Below are 15,888 nucleotides of genomic sequence, written 5' to 3' on the forward strand. Positions count from 1 at the left end.
ACGGCAGCAGATGCAACAGTACCAGCAGGAGCAACGGCAGCAGATGCAGCTTCTGGCAACCGCCATCCAGGGCAAGACGAGCGCCCCAACCCAAGGTCTGGCTGATGACACCCACGTCCGGAAGACGGTAAAACACGCATTGCAGAAAATGACTCCCGGGGATGATGTTGAGGCCTTCCTGACGGTGTTTGAGAGGATCGCTGAGAGGGAAAAACTTCCGCCAGACCAGTGGGCTGAGGTACTGGCGCCATACCTGACGGGAGAACCTCAGAAGGCGTACTATGATTTGACCTTGCAGGATGCCAAGGAGTATCATAAATTGAAAGCCGAGATTCTCACACGTTTGGAGGTGACACTGTTAGGGCACAGCGAATTCACTGCTGGGCCTATCACCGGGACAAACCGCCTCGCTCCCAAATGTTTGACCTGTTGCACCTGGTCCAGAAATAGCTGCAGCCAGAGTCCTCTATGCCTGCACAGATGGTAGAACGGGTGATGATGGATCGGTTTGTGCATTCCCTCCTGAGGCCCATACAGACTTGGGTTGCCCAGGGTGATCCCCAGAATGCCGACGAACTGATCGGACTGGTCGAGAGATACCAAGGGATGGAAGGCTCCTTCGGGAGGCAGCCCATGCCGTACTGGGGGTCCCAGAAATATGCTGAGTCCCAAAAAGGGGTGGGGCATCCAAGGTCACAATGGGTGGGGGAGGTGGTGCCCAAGGTCCCTATGGGTGATATTATTTGCTGGAGGTGCCACAGGCCAGGACATATAGCTGCCCGTTGTTCCCAGACCACTGAGCAGATGGACTACAGCATGGGACGCCGAAGTACATACTATGCATATCTAGCCTGCAGTGTGAACTCTCCGTCCAACGAGGGGCCTCAAATACATGGTGATGCAAAGGACTACCCTGTGGCCAGGGTGTATATTGAAGCGGCGTGTGGCACTGAGTCCCATGAAGTCGGTGTCGTTCAGGACTTGTTGCACCCTGTAATTATTGGCCGGGATTTCTGTTTGTTTTGGGATTTGTGGGGAAAGGGTTCTGAGGTCGCTAGCAAGAGTAGGGAACCAATGAACCCTAAAAAGGTATCGCCACACCCAGAGACAGACAGGTTTCTTTTTTGTGTCCTGGTTGGGGATGAGGAGGAAGTTTCCCCTGCATCTGACATTCTGGAATTAGAGGTAACGGTGAAAATTTTGGGACTGCCCAACATAGGGACCCGACTCTGAGGAAAGCCTTTAATAATGTCACAGTTATTAATGGGGTTGTACAGGAGCCAGGGGCAGACACAAGATTTCCCCATTTTCTGATGAGTGGGGAGTTGTTGTACTGGGTCACGAAAATAAGGGAGGAGTTGGTAGAACAGTTGGTAGTGCCGGGTCCATATAGACGGAAGGTGTTGGACATGGCCCATTCACACATCTTGGGTGGACACCTAGGGGTGGAAAAAACGCAGGAACGGGTTGTGCAGAGGTTCTATTGGCCTGGGTGTCACCGGGAAATAGTGAACTATTGCAGGTCCTGCCCTACATGTCAGCTAACTGCCCCCACTCCTCATTTCTGGAGCCCCCTTGTGCTCTTGCCCATTATTGAGGTGCCATTCGAGAGAATTGCCATGGACTTGGTCGGTCCCTTAGTTAAATCAGCCCGGGGCCATCAGTATATATTAGTCATCCTGGACTATGCCACATGCTATCCTGAGGCAATTCCACTGAGAAATTCTTCCTTGAAGAGTATAGCCCGCGAGTTGGTCCATGTGTTTTCCTGGGCAGGTCTGCCGAAGGAGATCCTGACTGACCAGGGGACACCTTTCATGAGCAAGGTGATGAGGGAGTTATGCAAAGTCCTGAAAATCTCCCAGTTGAGGACCTCGGTGTACCATCCTCTGTCAGATGGCCTTGTTGAGAGATTTAACAAGACACTGAAGAGCATGCTGAGAAAAGCTATAGAGAAAGACGGTAGAGACTAGGACTGTCTCTTACCATATTAGATGTTTTCCATTCGTGAAGTTCCACAGGCCTCCACAGTGTTCTCACCGTTTGAGCTTCTATATGGCCGACATCCGCGAGGACTCCTGGATATAGCCAAGGAAACCTGAGAAGCCGAAGTCACACCCCACAGAAGTGTCATTGAGCACGTGGCCCTGATGCAGTAGAGGATTGCAAAGGTGATGCCTGTCGTGAAAGAACACCTCCTCCAGGCACAAGAAGCTCAGGCCCGGGTCTACAACCGGTCTGCAAGAGTTAGGCAGTTCAATCCGGGAGACCGAGTTCTTGTGTTAGTTCCAACGGTGGAGAGCAAGTTCTTGGCCAAATGGCAAGAGCCATATGAGGTCGTCGAGAAGCTTGGTGAGGTAAACTACAAAATTCACCAACCAGGAAGACGGAAACCAATCCAAGTCTACCATGTCAACCTCATCAAGCCATGGCAAGATAGAGAGCCGGCAGTAACTCCATCTTTGCTAAGCAACCCAGAAGGTGAGGTTGGAGGGGTTACTATAGGGGAGACGCTATCGAAGGTCCAGAAACAGCAATTCCGGAAGTTACTCAAGAAGAACAGGGACCTGTTTTCAGAGTTGCCCAGATACACAAAGGTCATAGAGCACGAGGTCCTGACAGAGCCACATGTGCGAGTGAACGTGAAGCCCTACCGAATTCCTGAGGCCCGTCGAGAAGTAATCTCCAAGGAGGTGGAGCATATGTTGAAGATTTTAGTCATTGAGGAATCCAAGAGCGGTTGGTCGAGCCCAGTTGTCCTGGTCCCAAAACCTGATGGGGAGTGGAGATTTTGCAACGACTATCGGAAGTTGAATGAGGTCTCCAATTTCGACGCATATCCCATGCCCCGCGTTGATGAGCTCATCGAAAGACTTGGCCCCGCCAGGTATATAACCACCTTAGATTTGACGAAGGGGTGTTGTCAGATCCCCAGACACAGGAAGCCAAGGAGGGCTATGGATAGAATCCTTGCACCCCATAAGCCGTACGCTGCTGCGTGCCTGGATGATATCGTAATCTTTAGCCCAGACTGGGAAAGTCATCTGGAAAAAGTCAAAGTGGTGTTTGATGCTCTAAGGGAGGCGGGGTTTACAATAAACCCAAAGAAGTGTGCCTTGGGAAAGGAAGAAGCTAATTACCTAGGATATGTAGTAGGCCGTGGAGAAATAATACCCCAAATCAGTAAAGTGGAGGCAATTCAAACATGACCCAAACCGCTCTCCAAAAAGTAAGTTAAAGCCTTTCTGGGGATCGCGGGATATTACAGGAGATTCATCCCAAACTTCGCCACGGTGGCTGCGCCTCTGACTGATCTGCTGAAAGGGACAAAATCAGTAATGGTTAAGTGGTCTGAAGAGACAGAGTCAGCCTTCCAAGAAATGAAAGAGGCTCTGTGTAAGCAACCCGTTCTGATGGCCCCAAACTTTAAGAAAGAGTTTATTCTTCAAACAGATGCCTCAGATGTTGGGGTAGGAGCAGTCCTTTCCCAAGAGTGTTATGGTTCTCAATGGCAAGAGAACATAGCCCAGCAAACATACGAACTAGCTCTTGGAAGGATGGAAACTAAACTGACCATGAACTAAACCTGCCGCACAACTAACAGTAGCCGGGTAGCGTAGCCTGCGTTTTATCCCTAGACGCCCAGCGCCGGCCGGAGGACTAACTAATCCTGGCAGAGGAAAATATAGTCCTGGCTCACCTCTAGAGAAATTTCCCCGAAAGGCAGACAGAGGCCCCCACAAATATTGGCGGTGATTTTAGATGAAATGACAAACGTAGTATGAAAATAGGTTTAGCAAAATTGAGGTCCGCTTACTAGATAGCAGGAAGACAGAAAGGGCACTTTCATGGTCAGCTGAAAACCCTATCAAAATACCATCCTGAAATTACTTTAAGACTCTAGTATTAACTCATAACATCAGAGTGGCAATTTCAGATCACAAGAGCTTTCCAGACACAGAAACGAAACTACAGCTGTGAACTGGAACAAAATGCAAAAACAAACAAGGACTAAGTCCAACTTAGCTGGGAGTTGTCTAGCAGCAGGAACATGCACAGAAAGGCTTCTGATTACAATGTTGACCGGCATGGAAGTGACAGAGGAGCAAGGCTAAATAGCGACTCCCACATCCTGATGGAAACAGGTGAACAGAGAGGATGATGCACACCAGTTCAATTCCACCAGTGGCCACCGGGGGAGCCCAAAATCCAATTTCACAACACAAGAGCTACATGGGGAGGAGCATCCTGTTCTCTATCTGAGTAGGAAACTGTCCTCGTCTGAAAAGAATTACTCAGTCGTAGAGAAGGAGTGTTTGGCCATAAAGTGGGTGGTGGACACGTTACGGTACTATCTGCTGGGACGTAAATATAGGCTGATATCCGACCATGCCCCACTTAGATGGATGAGGGAAACGAAGGGTAGAAATGCTAGGGTCACCAGTTGGTTCTTAGCCCTGCAGGACTTCAGTTTCCATGTGGAACATAGGGCCGGGAAGCTGCACGGTAATGCTGATGCCCTGTCAAGAATCCCTTGTCTAGTGGGGGAAAGTGCCAAGCCCCGCGGCTTTAGGCAGAGGGGGAATTATGTAGGTAAAGGTTGTCTAGTCGACAGGAGATAAGTGTCACGTAGGTGGTTTGTCGCTGTGATGTAACCATGCCTATCTATATGTGTTTCAGGACTTGTGGTGATGTCATAACCACATGTGTAATCATGTGATGGGTTTCTGGGTGTGGTTGGACCTATAAAAGAGGCTAATGCTTAACACAAGGGATGTATGTGTGGAGGTGATAGCCCAGAGTGTGTTAAGGCTCCAGGACTGAGCCTGAAGGACTGGCCACTTGTTTTTTTCCTTTTCCTGAGTTAAAGGCTATTTGTTTTCTGTTTTTTCTATGTGGTTTATGGAGCAATAAACCCTTTGAATTTTTAATGGAAAGTGCCTCCTGAGTGTCAGCCGTCGCACCTGAGCGAGTGAAACCATACACTATCTATTCCATAGCTAACTATCTATCATCTATCTACTATCTATCGTGTATCTTTCTATTATCTATCTATCATCTGTCTATCATCTATCTATCTATCTATCTATCTATCTATCTATCTATCTATCTATCTATCTATCTATTCCATATCTATCTATCTACTATCTATCATCTATCTATCTATCTATCTATCTATCTATCTATCTATCTATCTATATATCTATCTATCTATCTATCATCTATTCCATATTTATCTATCTATCCAAGTAATGTCTATCTCTCTACCATATGTATCTATTTAATTACCTATCGCTATAGGAAAGTGAAAATATATAGGCAGCACTATAAACAATTCTAATTCAAAGAAACTGGTATATTCGCCCATATATATGGGGCAGACTACACATGTGTGCACCACCGCGCTGCCAATGTTTTTGGCCTTTCCTACTATACGAGTTGTTTGCTCTATAACTGGACGTGCACCTTTTGCTGTATTGATTTGTGCTGCTAGTTCCTCTTTTTTATATCTAACTACCTCTATCTCATAGTTATCGGTCTTCCTATCTTTGTATGTTGTGCTCTCTGTCTTATCTCTATCTAGAATTTCTCAGTTTCATGTTTATTTCTTTGTATCTCTGTAGGATTTATTTTTTTGATCCCCTCTTTCTGAAATCTTTGCATTTCAACAAGAGTTCACTCAATTATCAATGTAGACATTGTACCACTGACGGTGAACAGTTTGAGGGATTTTTTTTATTTTCTTTCTTTCTTTCTTTCTTTCTTTCTTTCTCTTTTTCTCTTTTTCTCTTTTTCTTTCTCTTTTTCTCTTTTTTTATTCTTTCCTTTCTTTCTCTTTCTTTTGTTTCACTCTTTATTTCTTTATTTTCCTTTCGCTTTCTTGCCTTTTTCTATTTTTTATTTTCCTTTCGCTGTTTTTCTTCCTTTCTTTTTTTCTTTTTTTTCTTTATCTCTCTCTATCATTCAAATCTTTCTCTTCCTTTCCTTTTTCACCATTGCTTCCTTTTTTGTACTTTTTTAGGTATTGTCTAGTTCAGCCTGTTTCACCCTTTCTCAGGCTTCAGGGATTGTGATGACTTCTTTATGGCGCAGTTATTGCTTCCACAGCCAATGCCCACCACCAGAGCGGACTGCCCTGGGCCAAGTAGCTGCCAATGGTGACGGATGTCTTATCTAGTTTTTTATCCTTGCTCATGACTTAGAATAATGCCAGACAACCCCTTAAACAGCTTTACAGTTTTTTAATATCTACACTTTGCAGTTTCTCTAGTTTCTTCTCCATTAACACAATCCCAGTAGCGATAAACATTGTTCCTCTGGGACATTTTTAGACTCTGATCTGCTCGCTGAATACACTTTGCCCCTTCTACCAGTATCACACTTTCTTTAAGCCAGGGCTGAAGTGAGAAGCGTAAATGTTATGTGCGTATCTCCTTGTAAAGAAATTATCACACTTTAGAGGCTCAATCATAATCTCGCCCCAACATTCATCAGCCACTTATCCATTTCAAGCTTTTCTACAAAAAAGATGACAAACATTTTCTGAAAATGTGAAGGGGTTGTACACCTTTGACTTTCTTTGTGCTCCCTTGACTTTTCTTGTGCACCTTTGGTGACTTTTTTTGTGCACCTTTGACTTTTCTTGTGCACCTTTGGTGACCTTTTTTGTGCACCTTTGACTTTCTTTGTGCACCTTTGGTGACTTTTCTTGTTCACCTTTGGTGACCTTTTTTTCAATAAATTAAATGCATGTATTTTTTGCTACAAAGCTATTTTTGCAACTGGGTTTCATTAAAAATGTTGCCTCGCTTACCTTCTATAGCTGCTATGTTGCACTGTCTATTGCTAGAAATATACTGAAAATAAATCCCCTATTGAATTTTGTATTTATTTTATTCTCTGCTTCTATACAAAGCAAGTACAAACATTTGCTTGTTGAAGTGAATTTGCATCTTTCAGCCAGTCATGTGACCCAGGGTACAGAGTTCAGAAGGTGCCGAAATAAAAGTATTAATCCAGTGCCTTTCGCGTCTCCACGCAAAGAGCTTTCCTGATTGTCTCCAGCCGCTATGGGTGTCGTTGTACAGTTTTATGACCGTCGGCAAGTTCCTTTATCTCCTTATGGCACAGGCACATTTTGAGATCACAATCTATAATGATGGTCCAGGGGGGGTCATCCGACCTATTCCTTCTCTCGACAGAGTCGGTGATTTTGGAGACAATGTAAAGTTCATAATAAGACATTGGGAGGATGGATGAATGTCTGTTGAAATCTGACCATTATTTGACATATTTTTCAAGCCAAAGACAGATTTTATATTTTTGTTTTATATTTTGTACTATTTTTTTTTCTTTTTCCTCCAGGTTTGCCCATTTGGCAGAATTATGTTTTGTGGAAAGGCGTCAAATCCAATCTTTTCCTACTGTAGAATCCTAAGTCCACATTACCGACATCCGTCTTGTGATAGAAATGTACCAACACATGCGCCATTCACATTTCTACACCCTATATTTTAGGCTACACCACCCCCATTTGAGTACTGACCTCTTATGACTAAGGCTGGTTTCACATTTGCATTTTTTGCCGCTGCATTTTAGCGCAAAAAAAGGCATGCGTTTTTTTTCCTATATTTAACATTAAAAACGCATGCGGTTTTTTTGTATGCGTTTTGCCGCGTTTGACGGCGCATGCGTCGTTTCTATGCTTGCGTTTGGTTGCAGAAATGCAACATGTAGTAATTTCTAGAGGCGTTTTTTTGCGGCAAAAAAACGTATTGCTGTCTATGTAAACGCATGCGTTTTTAAGCACATGCGTTTGGTTGTGTTTTAAACGCATGCGTTTCAATAGAAAAAAACAAGATTACACACTGATAAGCCCCCCCCCACCATCAAGGTGATAAAGGGATCCAAACCCTAACCCTACCCCTAACCCTAACCCTAGGGATCCTAACCCTAACCCTAGGGATCCTAACCCTACCCCTAACCCTAGGGATCCTAACCCTAACCCCAACCCTAGCTATTTCTATTTATAGTGGGTTTTCTAGATGATTTTGATGATTGGCAGCTGTCACACACTTCTCAGCCTGCGTTTCAAAAACGCAAACGCAGGAAAAAACGCATGTAAACACGTCAAAACGCCGCATTTTTTTACCACATGAGAAAACGCATGCGTCTAAAAAAACGCAGCGTTTGCACGCGTTTACATGCGTTTTTTTCACCACCTGCGTTTGGGTTTTAAACGCTGCGTTTTTAAATGCAAATGTGAAACTAGCCTTAGAACTTGATTAGCCTAAAACTCCATTTCCATGGCCATCCTTTTTCCAGGGCAGTCCCCAATGTTCTGAACAGATGGCAACTGTGCAATTTCAACCCACACGGATATCTACGTTTGTACAAATCAACCTCTGCTCTTCTGTAGTTGGCATCCTGCTCAGAAATATTCTAAAAATATTTATTTCTTCTATAATGCGTCATTATTTCTGAGAAAAAGTTATTACATTGATTTTAGAAGGGGATATTAAGTCACTGAAAGGGGTTTTAGACCTCATGTGCATAACAAAGTCACCGCCATTCAGTGATTCAGTTGAATTTAATTACTAAAAGTCAAGTTTCTAGGGTAAAATATCAAAATAAGCTCAGATGGCTGCCCAGGGATCTGCTGATCCGAACTTACAACCTCATATATTGCTATAAGGCTGTACATTGGGGTAAGAAGACCTGAGATCTGAGAAACTGGCCTAATACAGAGTCCATTGAGTAAAATGGACTCTGTAGTAAAAGTATCATTGACAGATTCCTTTTAAAGGAAACCTATCGCTTCAACATGTTGTTAATCTGCAGGAAACATGTCAATCACAAAGTAAGACCACCCACCGGACTCCTAAACATAGTCAAAGCAGGAATTCAAATGCAGACAATATACGTTCTCGCAGTTGCCACAGATTTGATGGCAATACTGATATTCTTTGAGCAGCTTGTTCTACATTATCCAAGAGATGCTCTAGGATAAAGATTTGGAGACGGAGAAGACTAAATCTATAGGTACCTTCACACGAAGCGACGCTGCAGCGATAGCGACAAAGATGCCGATCGCTGCAGCGTCGCTGTTTGATCGCTGGGGAGCTGTCACACAGACTGCTCTCCAGCGACCAACGATGCCGAGGTCCCCGGGTAACCAGGGTAAACATCGGGTTGCTAAGTGCAGGGCCGCGCTTAGTAACCCGATGTTTACCCTGGTTACCAGCGTAAAAGTAAAAAAAACAAACAGTACATACTCACCTGCGCGTCCCCCAGCGTCTGCTTCCTGACACTAAATATAAGAAAACTGACTGAACAACCATATAATATGAACTGGTGCATAGCCAAAAAAAGTCATATAGCAAATAGATCAATGGCTGCACTCAAAATTTACTGTGCTAAGACAAGGAAAATGTGCAATACATGAAATGTGAATAGCATAATGGCTAGGGAAATTTATGAAAAAACACATGAGATTCTTAGCACAATATTTGGCCAAACGTTGTGAGCCCATCCACCAAAACGTCAAGGTGATCTCAGATCGGATGGGTAACTGAGCTGCTGTGATTTTAATTACATCCATACACAGTTGGTTCTGAGCTTCCTATATAAGCAGGCTTTACCATGTTATTAGCCATAGGTAAGTGTTCACACTAGGCAGTCAGCTCAGTTACCCATCCGATCTGAGATCACCTTGACGTTTTGGTGGATGGGCTCACAACGTTTGGCCAAATATTGTGCTAAGAATCTCATGTGTTTTTTCATAAATTTCCCTAGCCATCATTCTATTCACATTTCATGTATTGCACATTTTCCTTGTCTTAGCACAGTAAATTTTGAGTGCAGCCATTGATCTATTTGCTTCCTGACACTGACTGAGCTCCGGCCCTAACAGCACAGCGGTGACGTCACCGCTGTGCTTTCACTTTCACTTTAGGGCCGGCGCTCAGTAAGTGTCAGGAAGCAGACGCTGGGGGACGCGCAGGTGAGTATGTACTGTTTGTTTTTTTTACTTTTACGCTGGTAACCAGGGTAAACATCGGGTTACTAAGCGCGGCCCTGCGCTTGGTAACCCGATGTTTACCCTGGTTACCAGTGTAAAATATCGCTGGTATCGTTGCTTTTGCTTTCAAACACAACGATACACGGCGATCGGATGACCAAATAAAGTTCTGGACTTTATTCAGCGACCAGCGACATCACAGCAGCGAGGACGCTGCAACGTCACGGATCGCTAGCGATATCGTTACAAAGTCGTTTCGTGTGAAGGTACCTTATGAAAATTTGCTGTCATGTTCTTAGAACCAATCCTTGACCATAAGACCCTTGTGTATTGGGCCATAGTGCTGAAAGTGTCCTTCTGCTATGAAGAGTTGAACTTGGTCACAATGTTTGAGACTCCCATACACATTAGACTAATGTCAGCTGAAGCCGCTGAAATTAACGGGTTCAGCCGGCAGTCTAATGTGTATGGGATCCCCAATTAATAGATTGTCGGGTAGAGGAGAATCCAACATGTCTGATTTCAGACTGCCTATTCTTATGTTCTCATAAGCTGCTGACCAGCAGCCAAAGCATCGTTCGACTGGCTGCCATCTAAAGTGTATGGCGGGCTTTAGGCAAGCCTTAGGCCCCTTTCACACATCAGTTTTTTTCTATCAGTCACAATCCGTAGAATTTTGAAAAAAACGAATCTGGCGACTGTGACCACCAGATCCGTTTTTTTTTTCTCATAGACTTGTATTAACGACAGATTGTGACGGATGGCCTCACGTTTCAGCCGTCATTTGCCGGATCCGTCGAAAATTGTTTGTCCGGCGGCCGGAGACAACGGACAAAATAATGTTAAAAATAATGGTTTTTTGTGTACGTTCAAAAAACAGACAGCGATGGATCCGTCGCCATCCTTCATTTGCTCGAATGGAGGCCTATGGGTGCCGGATCCGTCAAATAACGGAATCCAGTGACGGATTCTGTTTTGTTTTTAACTGAGCATGCTCCGATTTATATAGGATCCAATTAGCCAGATCCAGTGGCTAAGGGCGGCGCACACTAATTGCGTCATCGCGCCCTCTGACCTGGGCGTACCTGCAGAGGATGCGGAAGACACTGAGGCGCCGATGGTGGAGCGGGGGGCAGGTGAATATTGCGCACTGCGTTATACTCACCTTCTCCTGGCGCGGTCCCTGCACTTCTGTTCCCCGGCGCCGGCAGCTTCTTCCTGTAGTGAGCGGTTACATGGTACCACTCATTATAGTAATGAATATGCGGCTCCACCCCTTTGGGAGTGGGGTCCATATTCATTACTGTAATGAGCGGTACCATGTGACCGCTCACTACAGGAAGAAGCTGCCAGCGCCGGAGAAAAGACGTGCAGGGACCGTGCCAGGAACAGGTGAGTATTAATACACAGCTACGCTCTCCCTCCCCTGCCGACCCCTGGGTATGACTCAAGTATAAGCCGAGAAGGTTACTTTCAGCCCAAAAAAGTGGGCTGAAAATCTCGGCTTATATACCGTATATACGGTATTTGGTTTCATCTGACCGCTCAATGATCCAATGTTTGTGCACTTTTGCCAGCTGGGTTCTTTCTGTGTCCTTATACAGCAATGGCGCTAGAAATGATTGTCAGTTGTTACGGCCCATCTGTACTACGATCCAACAGGTTGTTTCTTGGTTGGATTTCCAGCATTGTATTTGGCTGCAGTTTTTTTGACTGCACAATAAAATTCTCCTGTCACTAGTGTGTCATGCCAACCTGGCAGATCTGGGGGTAGAAGATCACTGCATATTGTGAATCACAGATCTTCCATTTAACCTGTGTGTTTGGATCCCATATTAAATTAATTTGGTTTCCTTTGGTGCTGAAGAGGTTAACAACCCTTTCTATTCTGGTCAGAAACATGCAGCTCCATTTCAGCTGCTTCTGATCTGGTTGTTAGCTCTTCCTATAAAACCTGGTCAGACCTTCTCTGTCCTGCCAGTGAAAGTTCTGCCTCCTTGCTCTTAGAGTATGTGTCCACGGGCTGGATTACATCTGGATTAGCTGCGGATTGAACACTGCGTACAACCGCAGCGTACAACCTGCAGCGTCCAGATATTACAGCATAGTGGAGGGGATTTTATGAAATTCCGTCTCCACTATGCATGTGAACACGCATCCGGCGGCCCTGCGTTTACGGACATGCGGCGCGTCTTTTTAGAACACAGCATGTCTGTTTAAATATCAGGTAGAGTAGCTGCAGAAACACCATCACGTGTTTCTCAAGGCAAGCAGTGAATAGCCAGGCCTTTCCCCGGGAAGGAACAACCATGGGAAAGGCAGCATCCGATAAAGGAAAACATCCAATAAAGGAAAACCACCTATGCCAAGCATGGTATCCATCCACAGACAGCTGTTTCGGGGTTTTTGCCCCTCATCAGTGTGGAGTAGGAAACTGGCTTTTTACTAGGCACTGCTCCTAATAGGCAGTTTCCTACTCCACACTGATGAGGGGCAAAAACCCCGAAACAGCGGTCTGTGGATTGACATGTTTGTGTCCACATGATTCTGTATCACTGAATGTTTTTCCTCAATCACACCATTCTTGGTGTAAAAGATGACATTTTATGACATCTTGGACCCAACTAGTCTAGCAGAAATAGCCATAGCTCTTTGGAAGTAGCTCACTGTGCTCAATTTTCCCATTCTAATGTGGAATCACATTATAGTGGTTTTCCAAATGTCAAAAATATTTGTTAGCTATGAAACGATTAAAAATAATAATCAGTGTCATACTTATTCCCAGCAATCCTACAGATCCAGGAGAGGACTTTCCGAATGGTTTTCACTTGACGTCCCATTCTAGATCCATGGACTTTAATCTGGAGTTGGCTTATTTGAAGCTATAAGAGCTTCCACACTTCTAGGAAAGGTTTTCTAAAAAAAATTTGCGGTGTCTGGAGATTTTTGCCCATTCATCCAAAAGAGCATTTGTGAGGTCAGACACTGCTCCTGAAATGGTGTCTACCAGTTTGAAAGCCCCTGCACGGGTGCAGCCTGTGTTGTGATCCGCTCTTTGGCTCCCCTGGTGGTGGCTGGTGGTACTGGAGACTTGTGTGTGCTTTTCTGCCTCAGCTCACCTGCTTCCATCAGTTTTGGGAGTTCCCTATTTAGCCTTGCTCTCCAGTCACTTCCTTGCCAGTCATCATTGTAACCTGAGTCATTCAGTTGCATGTTCCTGCTACTAGTCTGCTGATCAGCTAAGTGGACTCTTGTCCTTATTGTTTTGTTTTTCTTGTCCAGTTTACAGTTTTGTCATTTCCTGTTACTGGAAGCTCTTGTGGACTGAAATTGCCACTCCTGTGTCATGAGTTGACACAGGAGTCTTAAAGTAATTTCAGGATGGGTTTTTGAAAGGGTTTTTCAGCTGACCGTGAAGTCCTCTTTTGTATCCTTCCTCTATCTAGTAAGTGGACCTCGCTTTGCTAAATCTACCTTCATACTGTGTATGTCTTTTCCTCTGAACTCACCGTTAATATACGTGGGGGCTACTATCATCTTTGGGGAATTTCTCTAGAGGTAAGCCAGGTCTGTTCCTTCCTCTTCCAGGCGTAGTTAGTTCTCCGGCTGGCGCATGGCATCTAGGCAGCCGTAGGAATGCTTCCTGGCTACTGTTAGTTGTGTGGTAGATTTAGGTCACGGTCAGCTTGAGTTTCCATCACCCGAGAGCTAGTCTGTTATTTTTGTGTTTCTGATGTTCCCATGCCATTGGGGAATCATGACAGTATGACCGGCCGCTGTTAAAGTAATTGGCAGAAGAAAGGAGAGTAAAAGAAGTCTGTAGATTTTTTTTTTTTTTTTTTTCCTCTCATGTTTGCTACTTAGTTGGCTCAGTTGTATTTCTGCTCTATTTACAGCCTTGCCTTTCTCTCCTTCTAATCCTTGAATGGCTCTGATCTCTCCGGTTTAAGGATGGACCCTCAGAGTTTGGCTGCAGGTTTAAATAATCTTGCTACGAAGGTTCAGAATTTACAAGATTATGTTATACGTACTCCTATTTCTGAACCTAAGATTCCTACACCAGAGGTATTTTCCGGAGATAGATCTCGGTTTCTGAATTTCAAATGTAATTGTAAATTATTCCTTTCTCTCAGACCTCACTCCTCTGGAGATCCTGTTCAGCAGGTTAAGATTGTGATTTCTTTGCTGCGAGGTGACCCTCAAAATTGGGCATTTTCATTGACACCAGGGGATCCTGCGTTGCTCAATGTGGATGCGTTTTTTCTGGCTTTAGGGTTGCTGTATGAGGAACCTAATTTGGAGATTCAAGCTGAAAAAGCTTTAATAGCCCTGTCTCAAGGGCAAGATGAAGCTGAGATATACTGCCAAAAATTTCGTAAATGGTCTGTGCTTACTCAGTGGAATGAGAGTGCCCTAGCGGCAAATTTCAGAGAGGGCCTTTCTGATGCCGTTAAGGATGTCATGGTGGGGTTTCCTACGCCCACAGGTCTGAATGAGTCCATGACAATGGCGATTCAGATTGATCGGCGTTTGCGGGAGCGCAAACCCGTGCACCATTTGGCGGTATCTTCTGAAGGGACGCCAGAGAAAATGCAATGTGACAGAATTCTGTCAAGAAGCGAGCGGCAGAATTATAGGCGCAAAAATGGCTTGTGCTTCTACTGTGGTGATTCCGCGCATGTTATATCAGCATGCTCTAAACGTACTAGGAAGCTTGACAAGTCTGTTTCTATTGGCACTTTACAGTCTAAATTTCTTCTGTCTGTAACTCTGATTTGTTCATTATCAGTTATTACCGTGGATGCCTATGTGGACTCTGGCGCCGCTCTGAGTCTCATGGATTGGTCCTTCGCCAGGCGCTGTGGGTTTGATTTGGAGCCTCTGGAAGTTCCTATACCTCTGAAGGGTATTGATTCTACACCTCTGGCTTGTAATAGACCACAGTTCTGGACGCAAGTGACTATGCGTATGACTCCAGACCATCAGGAGATGATTCGCTTCCTCGTGTTGTATAATTTACATGATGTTTTAGTGCTTGGATTACCATGGTTACAATCTCATAACCCAGTACTGGACTGGAAAACTATGTCTGTGTTAAGCTGGGGATGTCGGGGGGCTCATGGGGACATACCTTTGGTTCCTATCTCGTCATCTATTCCCTCTGAGATTCCTGCATTTTTGTCGGATTTTGGGGATATTTTTGAAGAGCCTAAAATTGGTTCTCTCCCTCCCCACAGAGAGTGTGATTGCTCCATAGATCTGATTCCAGGCAGTAAATTTCCAAAGGGTCGTTTGTTTAACCTATCTGTACCTGAGCATGCTGCCATGCGAGAATATGTTAAGGAGTCCCTGGAAAAGGGACATATTCGTCCTTCTTCATCACCTTTAGGAGCTGGGTTTTTCTTTGTCTCTAAAAAGGATGGCTCGCTGAGGCCTTGTATTGATTATCGACTCCTGAATAAAATTACTGTCAAATATCAGTATCCGTTGCCGCTGCTTACTGATTTGTTTGCTCGCATAAGGGGGGCTAAGTGGTTCTCCAAGATTGATCTCCGTGGGGCGTATAATTTGGTGCGAATTAAGCAAGGGGATGAGTGGAAAACCGCATTTAATACGCCTGAGGGCCACTTTGAGTATTTGGTAATGCCTTTCGGCCTTTCTAATGCGCCTTCAGTTTTTCAGTCCTTTATGCATGATATTTTCCGTGAATATCTGGATAAATTTATGATTGTGTATTTGGACGATATTTTGATTTTTTCTGAGGACTGGGAGTCTCATGTTCAGCAGGTCAGGAGGGTTTTTCAGGTCTTGCGGGAGAATTCTCTGTGTGTAAAGGGTTCTAAGTGTGTTTTTGGGGTTCAAAAGAT

General features: G+C 44.7%; 1 protein-coding gene across 1 annotated transcript in view; it reads left to right on the forward strand.

Annotated features, from left to right (window-relative positions):
- The window catches only part of CAMKMT (calmodulin-lysine N-methyltransferase), a 594,390-nt gene that overhangs the window by 147,891 nt on the left and 430,611 nt on the right, over positions 1-15,888 (forward strand). The window lies entirely within an intron of this gene.

The sequence above is a fragment of the Ranitomeya variabilis genome, chromosome 2 (assembly GCF_051348905.1).
Source record: "Ranitomeya variabilis isolate aRanVar5 chromosome 2, aRanVar5.hap1, whole genome shotgun sequence".
In the NCBI taxonomy this organism is placed as follows: domain Eukaryota; kingdom Metazoa; phylum Chordata; class Amphibia; order Anura; family Dendrobatidae; genus Ranitomeya; species Ranitomeya variabilis.